Source organism: Heptranchias perlo, chromosome 22 (assembly GCF_035084215.1).
Source record: "Heptranchias perlo isolate sHepPer1 chromosome 22, sHepPer1.hap1, whole genome shotgun sequence".
NCBI classification, from domain to species: domain Eukaryota; kingdom Metazoa; phylum Chordata; class Chondrichthyes; order Hexanchiformes; family Hexanchidae; genus Heptranchias; species Heptranchias perlo.
In genome coordinates, this window is record NC_090346.1 from 512772 (window position 1) to 525991 (window position 13220).

Here is a 13220-nt window from a genome sequence, read left to right on the forward strand (position 1 = left end):
GAAGAACTTTTCGTGGTTTTGTTGATTTTCAGCAAATGAACATATTTCAGCGAGCGAGAAGTTTTTTCTTTAATAGCCTCAGATTTTATCTTAAAATACAAGAACTTTTCGTGGTTCTTGTCTATTTTTGTTGATTTTCATCTGATGAACTTATTTCAGTCACCTCGATCTTTCTTCTTCAAAGCAAAAAGATTTTATCTTCAAATACAAGAACTTCACGTGGTTTTGTTGATTTTCAGCAAATGAACATATTTCAGCGAGCAAGAAGTTTTTTCTTTAATAGCGTCAGATTTTATCTTAAAATACAAGAACTTTTCGTGGTTCTTGTCAATTTTTCTTGATTTTCATCTAATGAACTTATTTCAGTCACCTCGATCTTTCTTCTTCAAAGCAAAAAGATTTTATCTTCAAATACAAGAACTTTTCGTGGTTTTGTTGGTTTTCAGCAAATGAACATATTTCAGCGAGCTGGAAGTTTTTTCTTTAACAGCGCAAGATTTTATCTTAAAATACAAGAACTTTTCGTGGTTCTTGTCAATTTTTGTTGGTTTTCATCCAATGAACTTATTTCAGTCACCTCGATCTTTCTTCTTCAAAGCAAAAAGATTTTATCTTCAAATACAAGAACTTTTCGTGGTTCTTGTCTATTTTTGTTGATTTTCATCTGATGAACTTATTTCAGTCAGCTGGATCTTTCTTCTTCAAAGCAAAAAGATTTTATCTTCAAATACAAGAACTTTACGTGGTTTTGTTGATTTTCAGCAAATGAACATATTTCAGCGAGCAAGAAGTTTTTTCTTTAATAGCGTCAGATTTTATCTTAAAATACAAGAACTTTTCGTGGTTCTTGTCAATTTTTGTTGGTTTTCATCCAATGAACTTATTTCAGTCAGCTCGATCTTTCATCTTCAAAGCAAGAAGATTTTATCTTCAAATACAAGAACTTTTCGTGGTTTTGTTGATTTTCAGCAAATGAACATATTTCAGCGATCTGGAAGTTTTTTCTTTAATTGCGTCAGATATTATCCTAAAATACAAGAACTTTTCGTGGTTCTTGTCAATTTTTGTTGGTTTTCATCTAATGAACTTATTTCAGTCAGGGAGATCTTTCTTCTTCAAAGCAAAAAGATTTTATCTTCAAATAGAAGAACTTTTCGTGGTTTTGTTGATTTTCAGCAAATGAACATATTTCAGCGAGCTGGAAGTTTTTTCTTTAATAGCCTCAGATTTTATCTTAAAATACAAGAACTTTTCGTGGTTCTTGTCAATTTTTGTTGATTTTCATCTGATGAACTTATTTCTGTCAGCTGGATCTTTCTTCTTCAAAGCAAAAAGATTTTATCTTCAAATACAAGAACTTTTCGTGGTTTTGTTGATTTTCAGCAAATGAACATATTTCAGCGAGCGAGAAGTTTTTTCTTTAATAGCCTCAGATTTTATCTTAAAATACAAGAACTTTTCGTGGTTCTTGTCAATTTTTGTTGATTTTCATCTGATGAACTTATTTCTGTCAGCTGGATCTTTCTTCTTCAAAGCAAAAAGATTTTATCTTCAAATACAAGAACTTTTCGTGGTTTTGTTGATTTTCAGCAAATGAACATATTTCCGCGAGCTGGAAGTTTTTTCTTTAATAGCGTCAGATTTTATCTTAAAATAAAAGAACTTTTCGTGGTTCTTGTCAATTTTTCTTGATTTTCATCTAATGAACTTATTTCAGTCACCTCGATATTTCTTCTTCAAAGCAAAAAGATTTTATCTTCAAATACAAGAACATTACGTGGTTTTGTTGGTTTTCAGCAAATGAACATATTTCAGCGAGCTGGAAGTTTTTTCTTTAATAGCGTCAGATTTTATCCTAAAATACAAGAACTTTTCGTGGTTCTTGTCAATTTTTGTTGGTTTTCATCTAATGAACTTATTTCAGTCAGCTAGATCTTTCTTCTTCAAAGCAAAATGATTTTATCTTCAAACAGAAGAACTTTTCGTGGTTTTGTTGATTTTCAGCAAATGAACATATTTCAGCGAGCGAGAAGTTTTTTCTTTAATAGCCTCAGATTTTATCTTAAAATACAAGAACTTTTCGTGGTTCTTGTCTATTTTTGTTGATTTTCATCTGATGAACTTATTTCAGTCACCTCGATCTTTCTTCTTCAAAGCAAAAAGATTTTATCTTCAAATACAAGAACTTCACGTGGTTTTGTTGATTTTCAGCAAATGAACATATTTCAGCGAGCAAGAAGTTTTTTCTTTAATAGCGTCAGATTTTATCTTAAAATACAAGAACTTTTCGTGGTTCTTGTCAATTTTTCTTCATTTTCATCTAATGAACTTATTTCAGTCACCTCGATCTTTCTTCTTCAAAGCAAAAAGATTTTATCTTCAAATACAAGAACTTTTCGTGGTTTTGTTGGTTTTCAGCAAATGAACATATTTCAGCGAGCTGGAAGTTTTTTCTTTAACAGCGCAAGATTTTATCTTAAAATACAAGAACTTTTCGTGGTTCTTGTCAATTTTTGTTGGTTTTCATCCAATGAACTTATTTCAGTCACCTCGATCTTTCTTCTTCAAAGCAAAAAGATTTTATCTTCAAATACAAGAACTTTTCGTGATTCTTGTCAATTTTTGTTGGTTTTCACCTAATGAACTTATTTCAGTCAACTCGATCTTTCTTCTTCAAAGCAAAAAGATTTTATCTTCAAATACAAGAACTTTACGTGGTTATGTTGGTTTTCAGCAAATGAACATATTTCAGCGAGCAAGAAGTTTTTTCTTTAATAGCGTCAGATTTTATCTTAAAATACAAGAACTTTTCGTGGTTCTTGTCTATTTTTGTTGATTTTCATCTGATGAACTTATTTCAGTCAGCTGGATCTTTCTTCTTCAAAGCAAAAAGATTTTATCTTCAAATACAAGAACTTTACGTGGTTTTGTTGATTTTCAGCAAATGAACATATTTCAGCGAGCAAGAAGTTTTTTCTTTAATAGCGTCAGATTTTATCTTAAACTACAAGAACTTTTCGTGGTTCTTGTCAATTTTTGTTTGTTTTCATCCAATGAACTTATTTCAGTCAGCTCGATCTTTCAACTTCAAAGCAAGAAGATTTTATCTTCAAATACAAGAACTTTTCGTGGTTTTGTTGATTTTCAGCAAATGAACATATTTCAGCGAGCTGGAAGTTTTTTCTTTAATTGCGTCAGATATTATCCTAAAATACAAGAACTTTTCGTGGTTCTTGTCAATTTTTGTTGGTTTTCATCTAATGAACTTATTTCAGTCAGGGAGATCTTTCTTCTTCAAAGCAAAAAGATTTTATCTTCAAATAGAAGAACTTTTCGTGGTTTTGTTGATTTTCAGCAAATGAACATATTTCAGCGAGCTGGAAGTTTTTTCTTTAATAGCCTCAGATTTTATCTTAAAATACAAGAACTTTTCGTGGTTCTTGTCAATTTTTGTTGATTTTCATCTGATGAACTTATTTCTGTCAGCTGGATCTTTCTTCTTCAAAGCAAAAAGATTTTATCTTCAAATACAAGAACTTTTCGTGGTTTTGTTGATTTTCAGCAAATGAACATATTTCCGCGAGCTGGAAGTTTTTTCTTTAATAGCGTCAGATTTTATCTTAAAATAAAAGAACTTTTCGTGGTTCTTGTCAATTTTTCTTGATTTTCATCTAATGAACTTATTTCAGTCACCTCGATCTTTCTTCTTCAAAGCAAAAAGATTTTATCTTCAAATACAAGAACATTACGTGGTTTTGTTGGTTTTCAGCAAATGAACATATTTCAGCGAGCTGGAAGTTTTTTCTTGAACAGCGCAAGATTTTATCTTAAAATACAAGAACTTTACGTGGTTCTTGTCAATTTTTGTTGGTTTTCATCCAATCAACTTATTTCAGTCACCTCGATCTTTCATCTTCAAAGCAAAAAGATTTTATCTTCAAATACAAGAACTTTTCGTGGTTTTGTTGATTTTCAGCAAATGAACATATTTCAGCGAGCTGGAAGTTTTTTCTTTAATAGCGTCAGATTTTATCCTAAAATACAAGAACTTTTCGTGGTTCTTGTCAATTTTTGTTGGTTTTCATCTCATGAACTTATTTCAGTCAGCTAGATCTTTCTTCTTCAAAGCAAAATGATTTTATCTTCAAATAGAAGAACTTTTCGTGGTTTTGTTGATTTTCAGCAAATGAACATATTTCAGCGAGCGAGAAGTTTTTTCTTTAATAGCCTCAGATTTTATCTTAAAATACAAGAACTTTTCGTGGTTCTTGTCTATTTTTGTTGATTTTCATCTGATGAACTTATTTCAGTCACCTCGATCTTTCTTCTTCAAAGCAAAATGATTTTATCTTCAAATAGAAGAACTTTTCGTGGTTTTGTTGATTTTCAGCAAATGAACATATTTCAGCGAGCGAGAAGTTTTTTCTTTAATAGCCTCAGATTTTATCTTAAAATACAAGAACTTTTCGTGGTTCTTGTCTATTGTTGTTGATTTTCATCTGATGAACTTATTTCAGTCAGCTGGATCTTTCTTCTTCAAAGCAAAAAGATTTTATCTTCAAATACAAGAACTTTTCGTGGTTTTGTTGGTTTTCAGCAAATGAACATATTTCAGCGAGCTGGAAGTTTTTTCTTTAATAGCGCAAGATTTTATCTTAAAATACAAGAACTTTTCGTGGTTCTTGTCAATTTTTATTGGTTTTCTTCCAATGAACTTATTTCAGTCACCTCGATCTTTCATCTTAAAAGCAAAAAGATTTTATCTTCAAATACAAGAACTTTTCGTGGTTTTGTTGATTTTCAGCAAATGACCATATTTCAGCGAGCAAGAAGTTTTTTCTTTAATAGCGCAGGATTTTATCTTAAAATACAAGAACTTTTCGTGGTTCTTGTCAATTTTTGTTGGTTTTCATCCAATCAACTTATTTCAGTCAGCTCGATCTTTCATCTTCAAAGCAAAAAGATTTTATCTTCAAATACAAGAACTTTTCGTGGTTTTGTTGATTTTCAGCAAATGAACATATTTCAGCGAGCTGGAAGTTTTTTCTTTAATTGCGTCAGATTTTATCCTAAAATACAAGAACTTTTCGTGGTTCTTGTCAATTTTTGTTGATTTTCATCTGATGAACTTATTTCAGTCAGCTGGATCTTTCTTCTTCAAAGCAAAAAGATTTTATCTTCAAATACAAGAACTTTGCGTGGTTTTGTTGATTTTCAGCAAATGAACATATTTCAGCGAGCTGGAAGTTTTTTCTTTCATAGCGTTAGATTCTATCTTAAAATACCAGAACTTTTCGTGGTTCTTGTCAATTTTTCTTGATTTTCATCTAATGAACTTATTTCAGTCACCTCGATCTTTCTTCTTCAAAGCAAAAAGATTTTATCTTCAAATGCAAGAACTTTTCGTGGTTATGTTGGTTTTCAGCAAATGAACATATTTCAGCGAGCTAGAAGTTTTTTCTTTAATAGCGCAAGATTTTATCTTAAAATACAAGAACTTTTCGTGGTTCTTGTCAATTTGTCTTGGTTTTCATCGAATGAACTTATTTCAGTCACCTCGATCTTTCTATGTCAAAGCAAAAAGATTTTATCTTCAAATACAAGAACATTACGTGGTTTTGTTGGTTTTCAGCAAATGAACATATTTCAGCAAGCTGGAAGTTTTTTCTTTAACAGCGCAAGATTTTATCTTAAAATACAAGAACTTTTCGTGGTTCCTTTCAATTTTTGTTGGTTTACATCTAATGAACTTATTTCAGTAAGCTAGAACTTTCTTCTTCAAAGCAAAATGATTTTATCTTCAAATACAAGAACTTTTCGTGGTTTTGTTGATTTTCAGCAAATGAACATGTTTCAGCGAGTGAGAAGTTTTTTCTTTAATAGCCTCAGATTTTATCTTAAAATACAAGAACTTTTCGTGGTTCTTGTCTATTTTTGTTGATTTTCATCTGATGAACTTATTTCAGTCAGCTGGATCTTTCTTCTTCAAAGCAAAAAGATTTTATCTTCAAATACAAGAACTTTTCGTGGTTTTGTTGATTTTCAGCAAATGAACATATTTCAGCGAGCTGGAAGTTTTTTCTTTAATAGCGTCATATTTTATCTTAAAATACAAGAACTTTTCGTGGTTCTTGTCAATTTTTCTTGATTTTCATCAAATGAACTTATTTCAGTCACCTCGATCTTTCTTCTTCAAAGCAAAAAGATTTTATCTTCAAATAGAAGAACTTTTCGTGGTTTTGTTGGTTTTCAGCAAATGAACATATTTCAGCGAGCTGGAAGTTTTTTCTTTAATAGCGCAAGATTTTATCTTAAAATACAAGAACTTTTCGTGGTTCTTGTCAATTTTTGTTGGTTTTCTTCCAATGAACTTATTTCAGTCACCTCGATCTTTCATCTTCAAAGCAAAAAGATTTTATCTTCAAATACAAGAACTTTTCGTGGTTTTGTTGATTTTCAGCAAATGACCATATTTCAGCGAGCAAGAAGTTTTTTCTTTAATAGCGCAAGATTTTATCTTAAAATACAAGAACTTTTCGTGGTTCTTGTCAATTTTTGTTGGTTTTCATCCAATGAACTTATTTCAGTCACCTCGATCTATCTTCTTCAAAGCAAAAAGATTTTATCTTCAAATACAAGAACTTTACGTGGTTTTGTTGGTTTTCAGCAAATGAGCATATTTCAGCGAGCTAGAAGTTTTTTCTTTAATAGTGCAAGATTTTATCTTAAAATACAAGAACTTTTCGTGTTTCTTGTCAATTTTTGTTGGTTTTCATCCAATGAACTTATTTCAGTCAGCTCGATCTTTCATCTTCAAAGCAAAAAGATTTTATCTTCAAATACAAGAACTTTTCGTGGTTTTGTTGATTTTCAGCAAATGAACATATTTCAGCGAGCTGGAAGTTTTTGCTTTAATTGCGTCAGATTTTATCCTAAAATAGAAGAACTTTTCGTGGTTCTTGTCAATTTTTGTTGGTTTTCATCCAATGAACTTATTTCAGTCAGCTAGATCTTTCGTCTTCAAAGCAAAAAGATTTTATCTTCAAATACAAGAACTTTTCGTGATTTTGTTGATTTTCAGCAAATGAACATATTTCAGCGAGGGAGAAGTTTTTTCTTTAATAGCGTCAGATTTTATCTTAAAATACAAAAACTTTTCGTGGTTCTTGTCAATTTTTGTTGGTTTTCATCCAATGAACTTATTTCAGTCAGCTGGATCTTTCTTCTTCACAGCAAAAAGATTTTATCTTCAAATACAAGAACTTTTCGTGGTTTTGTTGATTTTCAGCAAATGAACATATTTCAGCGAGCGAGAAGTTTTTTCTTCAATAGCGTAAGATTTTATCTTAAAATACAAGAACTTTTCGTGGTTCTTGTCAATTTTTGTTAGTTTTCATCTTATGAACTGATTTCAGTCAGCTCGATCTTTCTTGAAAGCAAAAAGATTTTATCTTCAAATACAAGAACTTTTCGTGGTTCTTGTCAATTTTTGTTGGCTTTCATCCAATGAACTTATTTCAGTCAGCTCGATCTTTCTTCTTCAAAGCAAAAAGATTTTATCTTCAAATACAAGAACTTTTCGTGGTTTTGTTGATTTTCAGCAAATGAACATATTTCAGCGAGCTGGAAGTTTTTTCTTTAAAAGCTTCAGATTTTATCTTAAAATACAAGAACTTTTCGTGGTTCTTGTCAATTTTTGTTGGTTTTCATCCAATGAACTTATTTCAGTCAGCTGGATCTTTCTTCTTGAAAGCAAAAACATTTTATCTTCAAATACAAGAACTTTTCGTGATTTTGTTGATTTTCAGCAAATGAACATATTTCAGCGAGCTAGAAGTTTTTTCTTCAATAGCGTAAGATTTTATCTTAAAATACAAGAACTTTTCGTGGTTCTTGTCAATTTTTGTTAGTTTTCATCTTATGAACTTATTTCAGTCAGCTAGATCTTTCTTCTTCAAAGCAAAAAGATTTTATCTTCAAATACAAGAACTTTTTGTGGTTTTGTTGATTTTCAGCAAATTAACATATTTCAGCGAGCGAGAAGTTTTTTCTTTAATCGCGTCAGATTTTATCTTAAAATACAAAAACTTTTCGTGGTTCTTGTCAATTTTTGTTGGTTTTCATCCAATGAACTTATTTCAGTCAGCTGGATCTTTCTTCTTCACAGCAAAAAGATTTTATCTTCAAATACAAGAACTTTTCGTGGTTTTGTTGATTTTCAGCAAATGAACATATTTCAGCGAGCGAGAAGTTTTTTCTTCAATAGCGTCAGATTTTATCTTAAAATACAAGAACTTTTCGTGGTTCTTGTCAATTTTTGTTAGTTTTCATCTTATGAACTGATTTCAGTCAGCTCGATCTTTCTTGAAAGCAAAAAGATTTTATCTTCAAATACAAGAACTTTTCGTGGTTCTTGTCAATTTTTGTTGGCTTTCATCCAATGAACTTATTTCAGTCAGCTCGATCTTTCTTCTTCAAAGCAAAAAGATTTTATCTTCAAATACAAGAACTTTTCGTGGTTTTGTTGATTTTCAGCAAATGAACATATTTCAGCGAGCTGGAAGTTTTTTCTTTAAAAGCTTCAGATTTTATCTTAAAATACAAGAACTTTTCGTGGTTCTTGTCAATTTTTGTTGGTTTTCATCCAATGAACTTATTTCAGTCAGCTGGATCTTTCTTCTTCAAAGCAAAAACATTTTATCTTCAAATACAAGAACTTTTCGTGATTTTGTTGATTTTCAGCAAATGAACATATTTCAGCGAGCTAGAAGTTTTTTCTTCAATAGCGTAAGATTTTATCTTAAAATACAAGAACTTTTCGTGGTTCTTGTCAATTTTTGTTAGTTTTCATCTTATGAACTTATTTCAGTCAGCTAGATCTTTCTTCTTCAAAGCAAAAAGATTTTATCTTCAAATACAAGAACTTTTTGTGGTTTTGTTGATTTTCAGCAAATTAACATATTTCAGCGAGCGAGAAGTTTTTTCTTTAATCGCGTCAGATTTTATCTTAAAATACAAGAACTTTTCGTGGTTCTTGTCAATTTTTGTTGGTTTTCATACAATGAACTTATTTCAGTCAGCTGGATCTTTCTTCTTGAAAGCAAAAAGATTTTATCTTCAAATACAAGAACTTTTCGTGGTTTTGTTGATTTTCAGCAAATGAACATATTTCAGCGAGCGAGAAGTTTTTTCTTCAATAGCGTAAGATTTTATCTTAAAATATAAGAACTTTTCGTGGTTCTTGTCAATTTTTGTTAGTTTTCATCTTATGAACTGATTTCAGTCAGCTGGATCTTTCTTCTTGAAAGCAAAAAGATTTTATCTTCAAATACAAGAACTTTTCGTGGTTCTTGTCAATTTTTGTTGGTTTTCATCCAATGAACTTATTTCAGTCAGCTGGATCTTTCTTCTTCAATGCAAAAAGATTTTATCTTCAAATACAAGAACTTTTCGTGATTTTGTTGATTTTCAGCAAATGAACATATTTCAGCGAGGGAGAAGTTTTTTCTTTAATAGCGTCAGATTTTATCTTAAAATACAAAAACTTTTCGTGGTTCTTGTCAATTTTTGTTGGTTTTCATCCAATGAACTTATTTCAGTCAGCTGGATCTTTCTTCTTCACAGCAAAAAGATTTTATCTTCAAATACAAGAACTTTTCGTGGTTTTGTTGATTTTCAGCAAATGAACATATTTCAGCGAGCGAGAAGTTTTTTCTTCAATAGCGTAAGATTTTATCTTAAAATACAAGAACTTTTCGTGGTTCTTGTCAATTTTTGTTAGTTTTCATCTTATGAACTGATTTCAGTCAGCTCGATCTTTCTTGAAAGCAAAAATATTTTATCTTCAAATACAAGAACTTTTCGTGGTTCTTGTCAATTTTTGTTGGCTTTCATCCAATGAACTTATTTCAGTCAGCTCGATCTTTCTTCTTCAAAGCAAAAAGATTTTATCTTCAAATACAAGAACTTTTCGTGGTTTTGTTGATTTTCAGCAAATGAACATATTTCAGCGAGCTGGAAGTTTTTTCTTTAAAAGCTTCAGATTTTATCTTAAAATACAAGAACTTTTCGTGGTTCTTGTCAATTTTTGTTGGTTTTCATCCAATGAACTTATTTCAGTCAGCTGGATCTTTCTTCTTCAAAGCAAAAAGATTTTATCTTCAAATACAAGAACTTTTCGTGGTTTTGTTGATTTTCAGCAAATGAACATATTTCAGCGAGCTAGAAGTTTTTTCTTCAATAGCGTAAGATTTTATCTTAAAATACAAGAACTTTTCGTGGTTCTTGTCAATTTTTGTTAGTTTTCATCTTATGAACTTATTTCAGTCAGCTAGATCTTTCTTCTTCAAAGCAAAAAGATTTTATCTTCAAATACAAGAACTTTTTGTGGTTTTGTTGATTTTCAGCAAATTAACATATTTCAGCGAGCGAGAAGTTTTTTCTTTCATCGCGTCAGATTTTATCTTAAAATACAAGAACTTTTCGTGGTTCTTGTCAATTTTTGTAGGTTTTCATAGAATGAACTTATTTCAGTCAGCTGGATCTTTCTTCTTCAAAGCAAAAAGATTTTATCTTCAAATACAAGAACTTTTCGTGGTTTTGTTGATTTTCAGCAAATGAACATATTTCAGCGAGCGAGAAGTTTTTTCTTCAATAGCGTAAGATTTTATCTTAAAATACAAGAACTTTTCGTGGTTCTTGTCAATTTTTGTTAGTTTTCATCTTATGAACTGATTTCAGTCAGCTGGATCTTTCTTCTTGAAAGCAAAAAGATTTTATCTTCAAATACAAGAACTTTTCGTGGTTCTTGTCAATTTTTGTTGGTTTTCATCCAATGAACTTATTTCAGTCAGCTAGATCTTTCGTCTTCAAAGCAAAAAGATTTTATCTTCAAATACAAGAACTTTTCGTGATTTTGTTGATTTTCAGCAAATGAACATATTTCAGCGAGGGAGAAGTTTTTTCTTTAATAGCGTCAGATTTTATCTTAAAATACAAAAACTTTTCGTGGTTCTTGTCAATTTTTGTTGGTTTTCATCCAATGAACTTATTTCAGTCAGCTGGATCTTTCTTCTTCACAGCAAAAAGATTTTATCTTCAAATACAAGAACTTTTCGTGGTTTTGTTGATTTTCAGCAAATGAACATATTTCAGCGAGCGAGAAGTTTTTTCTTCAATAGCGTAAGATTTTATCTTAAAATACAAGAACTTTTCGTGGTTCTTGTCAATTTTTGTTCGTTTTCATCTGATGAACTGATTTCAGTCAGCTCGATCTTTCTTGAAAGCAAAAAGATTTTATCTTCAAATACAAGAACTTTTCGTGGTTCTTGTCAATTTTTGTTGGCTTTCATCCAATGAACTTATTTCAGTCAGCTCGATCTTTCTTCTTCAAAGCAAAAAGATTTTATCTTCAAATACAAGAACTTTTCGTGGTTTTGTTGATTTTCAGCAAATGAACATATTTCAGCGAGCTGGAAGTTTTTTCTTTAAAAGCTTCAGATTTTATCTTAAAATACAAGAACTTTTCGTGGTTCTTGTCAATTTTTGTTGGTTTTCATCCAATGAACTTATTTCAGTCAGCTGGATCTTTCTTCTTCAAAGCAAAAAGATTTTATCTTCAAATACAAGAACTTTTCGTGGTTTTGTTGATTTTCAGCAAATGAACATATTTCAGCGAGCTAGAAGTTTTTTCTTCAATAGCGTAAGATTTTATCTTAAAATACAAGAACTTTTCGTGGTTCTTGTCAATTTTTGTTAGTTTTCATCTTATGAACTTATTTCAGTCAGCTAGATCTTTCTTCTTCAAAGCAAAAAGATTTTATCTTCAAATACAAGAACTTTTTGTGGTTTTGTTGATTTTCAGCAAATTAACATATTTCAGCGAGCGAGAAGTTTTTTCTTTCATCGCGTCAGATTTTATCTTAAAATACAAGAACTTTTCGTGGTTCTTGTCAATTTTTGTTGGTTTTCATACAATTAACTTATTTCAGTCAGCTGGATCTTTCTTCTTCAAAGCAAAAAGATTTTATCTTCAAATACAAGAACTTTTCGTGGTTTTGTTGATTTTCAGCAAATGAACATATTTCAGCGAGCGAGAAGTTTTTTCTTCAATAGCGTAAGATTTTATCTTAAAATACAAGAACTTTTCGTGGTTCTTGTCAATTTTTGTTAGTTTTCATCTTATGAACTGATTTCAGTCAGCTGGATCTTTCTTCTTGAAAGCAAAAAGATTTTATCTTCAAATACAAGAACTTTTCGTGGTTCTTGTCAATTTTTGTTGGTTTTCATCCAATGAACTTATTTCAGTCAGCTAGATCTTTCGTCTTCAAAGCAAAAAGATTTTATTTTCAAATACAAGAACTTTTCGTGATTTTGTTGATTTTCAGCAAATGAACATATTTCAGCGAGGGAGAAGTTTTTTCTTTAATAGCGTCAGATTTTATCTTAAAATACAAAAACTTTTCGTGGTTCTTGTCAATTTTTGTTGGCTTTCATCCAATGAACTTATTTCAGTCAGCTCGATCTTTCTTCTTCAAAGCAAAAAGATTTTATCTTCAAATACAAGAACTTTTCGTGGTTTTGTTGATTTTCAGCAAATGAACATATTTCAGCGATCTGGAAGTTTTTTCTTTAAAAGCGTCAGATTTTATCTTAAAATACAAGAACTTTTCGTGGTTCTTGTCAATTTTTGTTGGTTTTCATCCAATGAACTTATTTCATTCAGCTACATCTTTCTTCTTCAAAGCAAAAAGATTTTATCTTCAAATACAAGAACTTTTCGTGATTTTGTTGATTTTCAGCAAATGAACATATTTCAGCGAGCGTGAAGTTTTTTCTTTAAAAGCGTCAGATTTTATCTTAAAATACAAGAACTTTTCGTGGTTCTTGTCAATTTTTGTTGGTTTTCATCCAATGAACGTATTTCAGTCAGCGAGATCTTTCTTCTTCAAAGCCAAAAGATTTTATCTTCAAATACAAGAACTTTTCGTGGTTTTGTTGATTTTCAGCAAATGAACATATTTCAGCGAGCGAGAAGTTTTTTCTTCAATAGCGTAAGATTTTATCTTAAAATACAAGAACTTTTCGTGGTTTTTGTCAATTTTTCTTGGCTTTCATCCAATGAACTTATTTCAGTCAGCTGGATCTTTCTTCTTAAAAGCAAAAAGATTTTATGTTCAAATACAAGAACTTTTCGTGGTTTTGTTGATTTTCAGCAAATG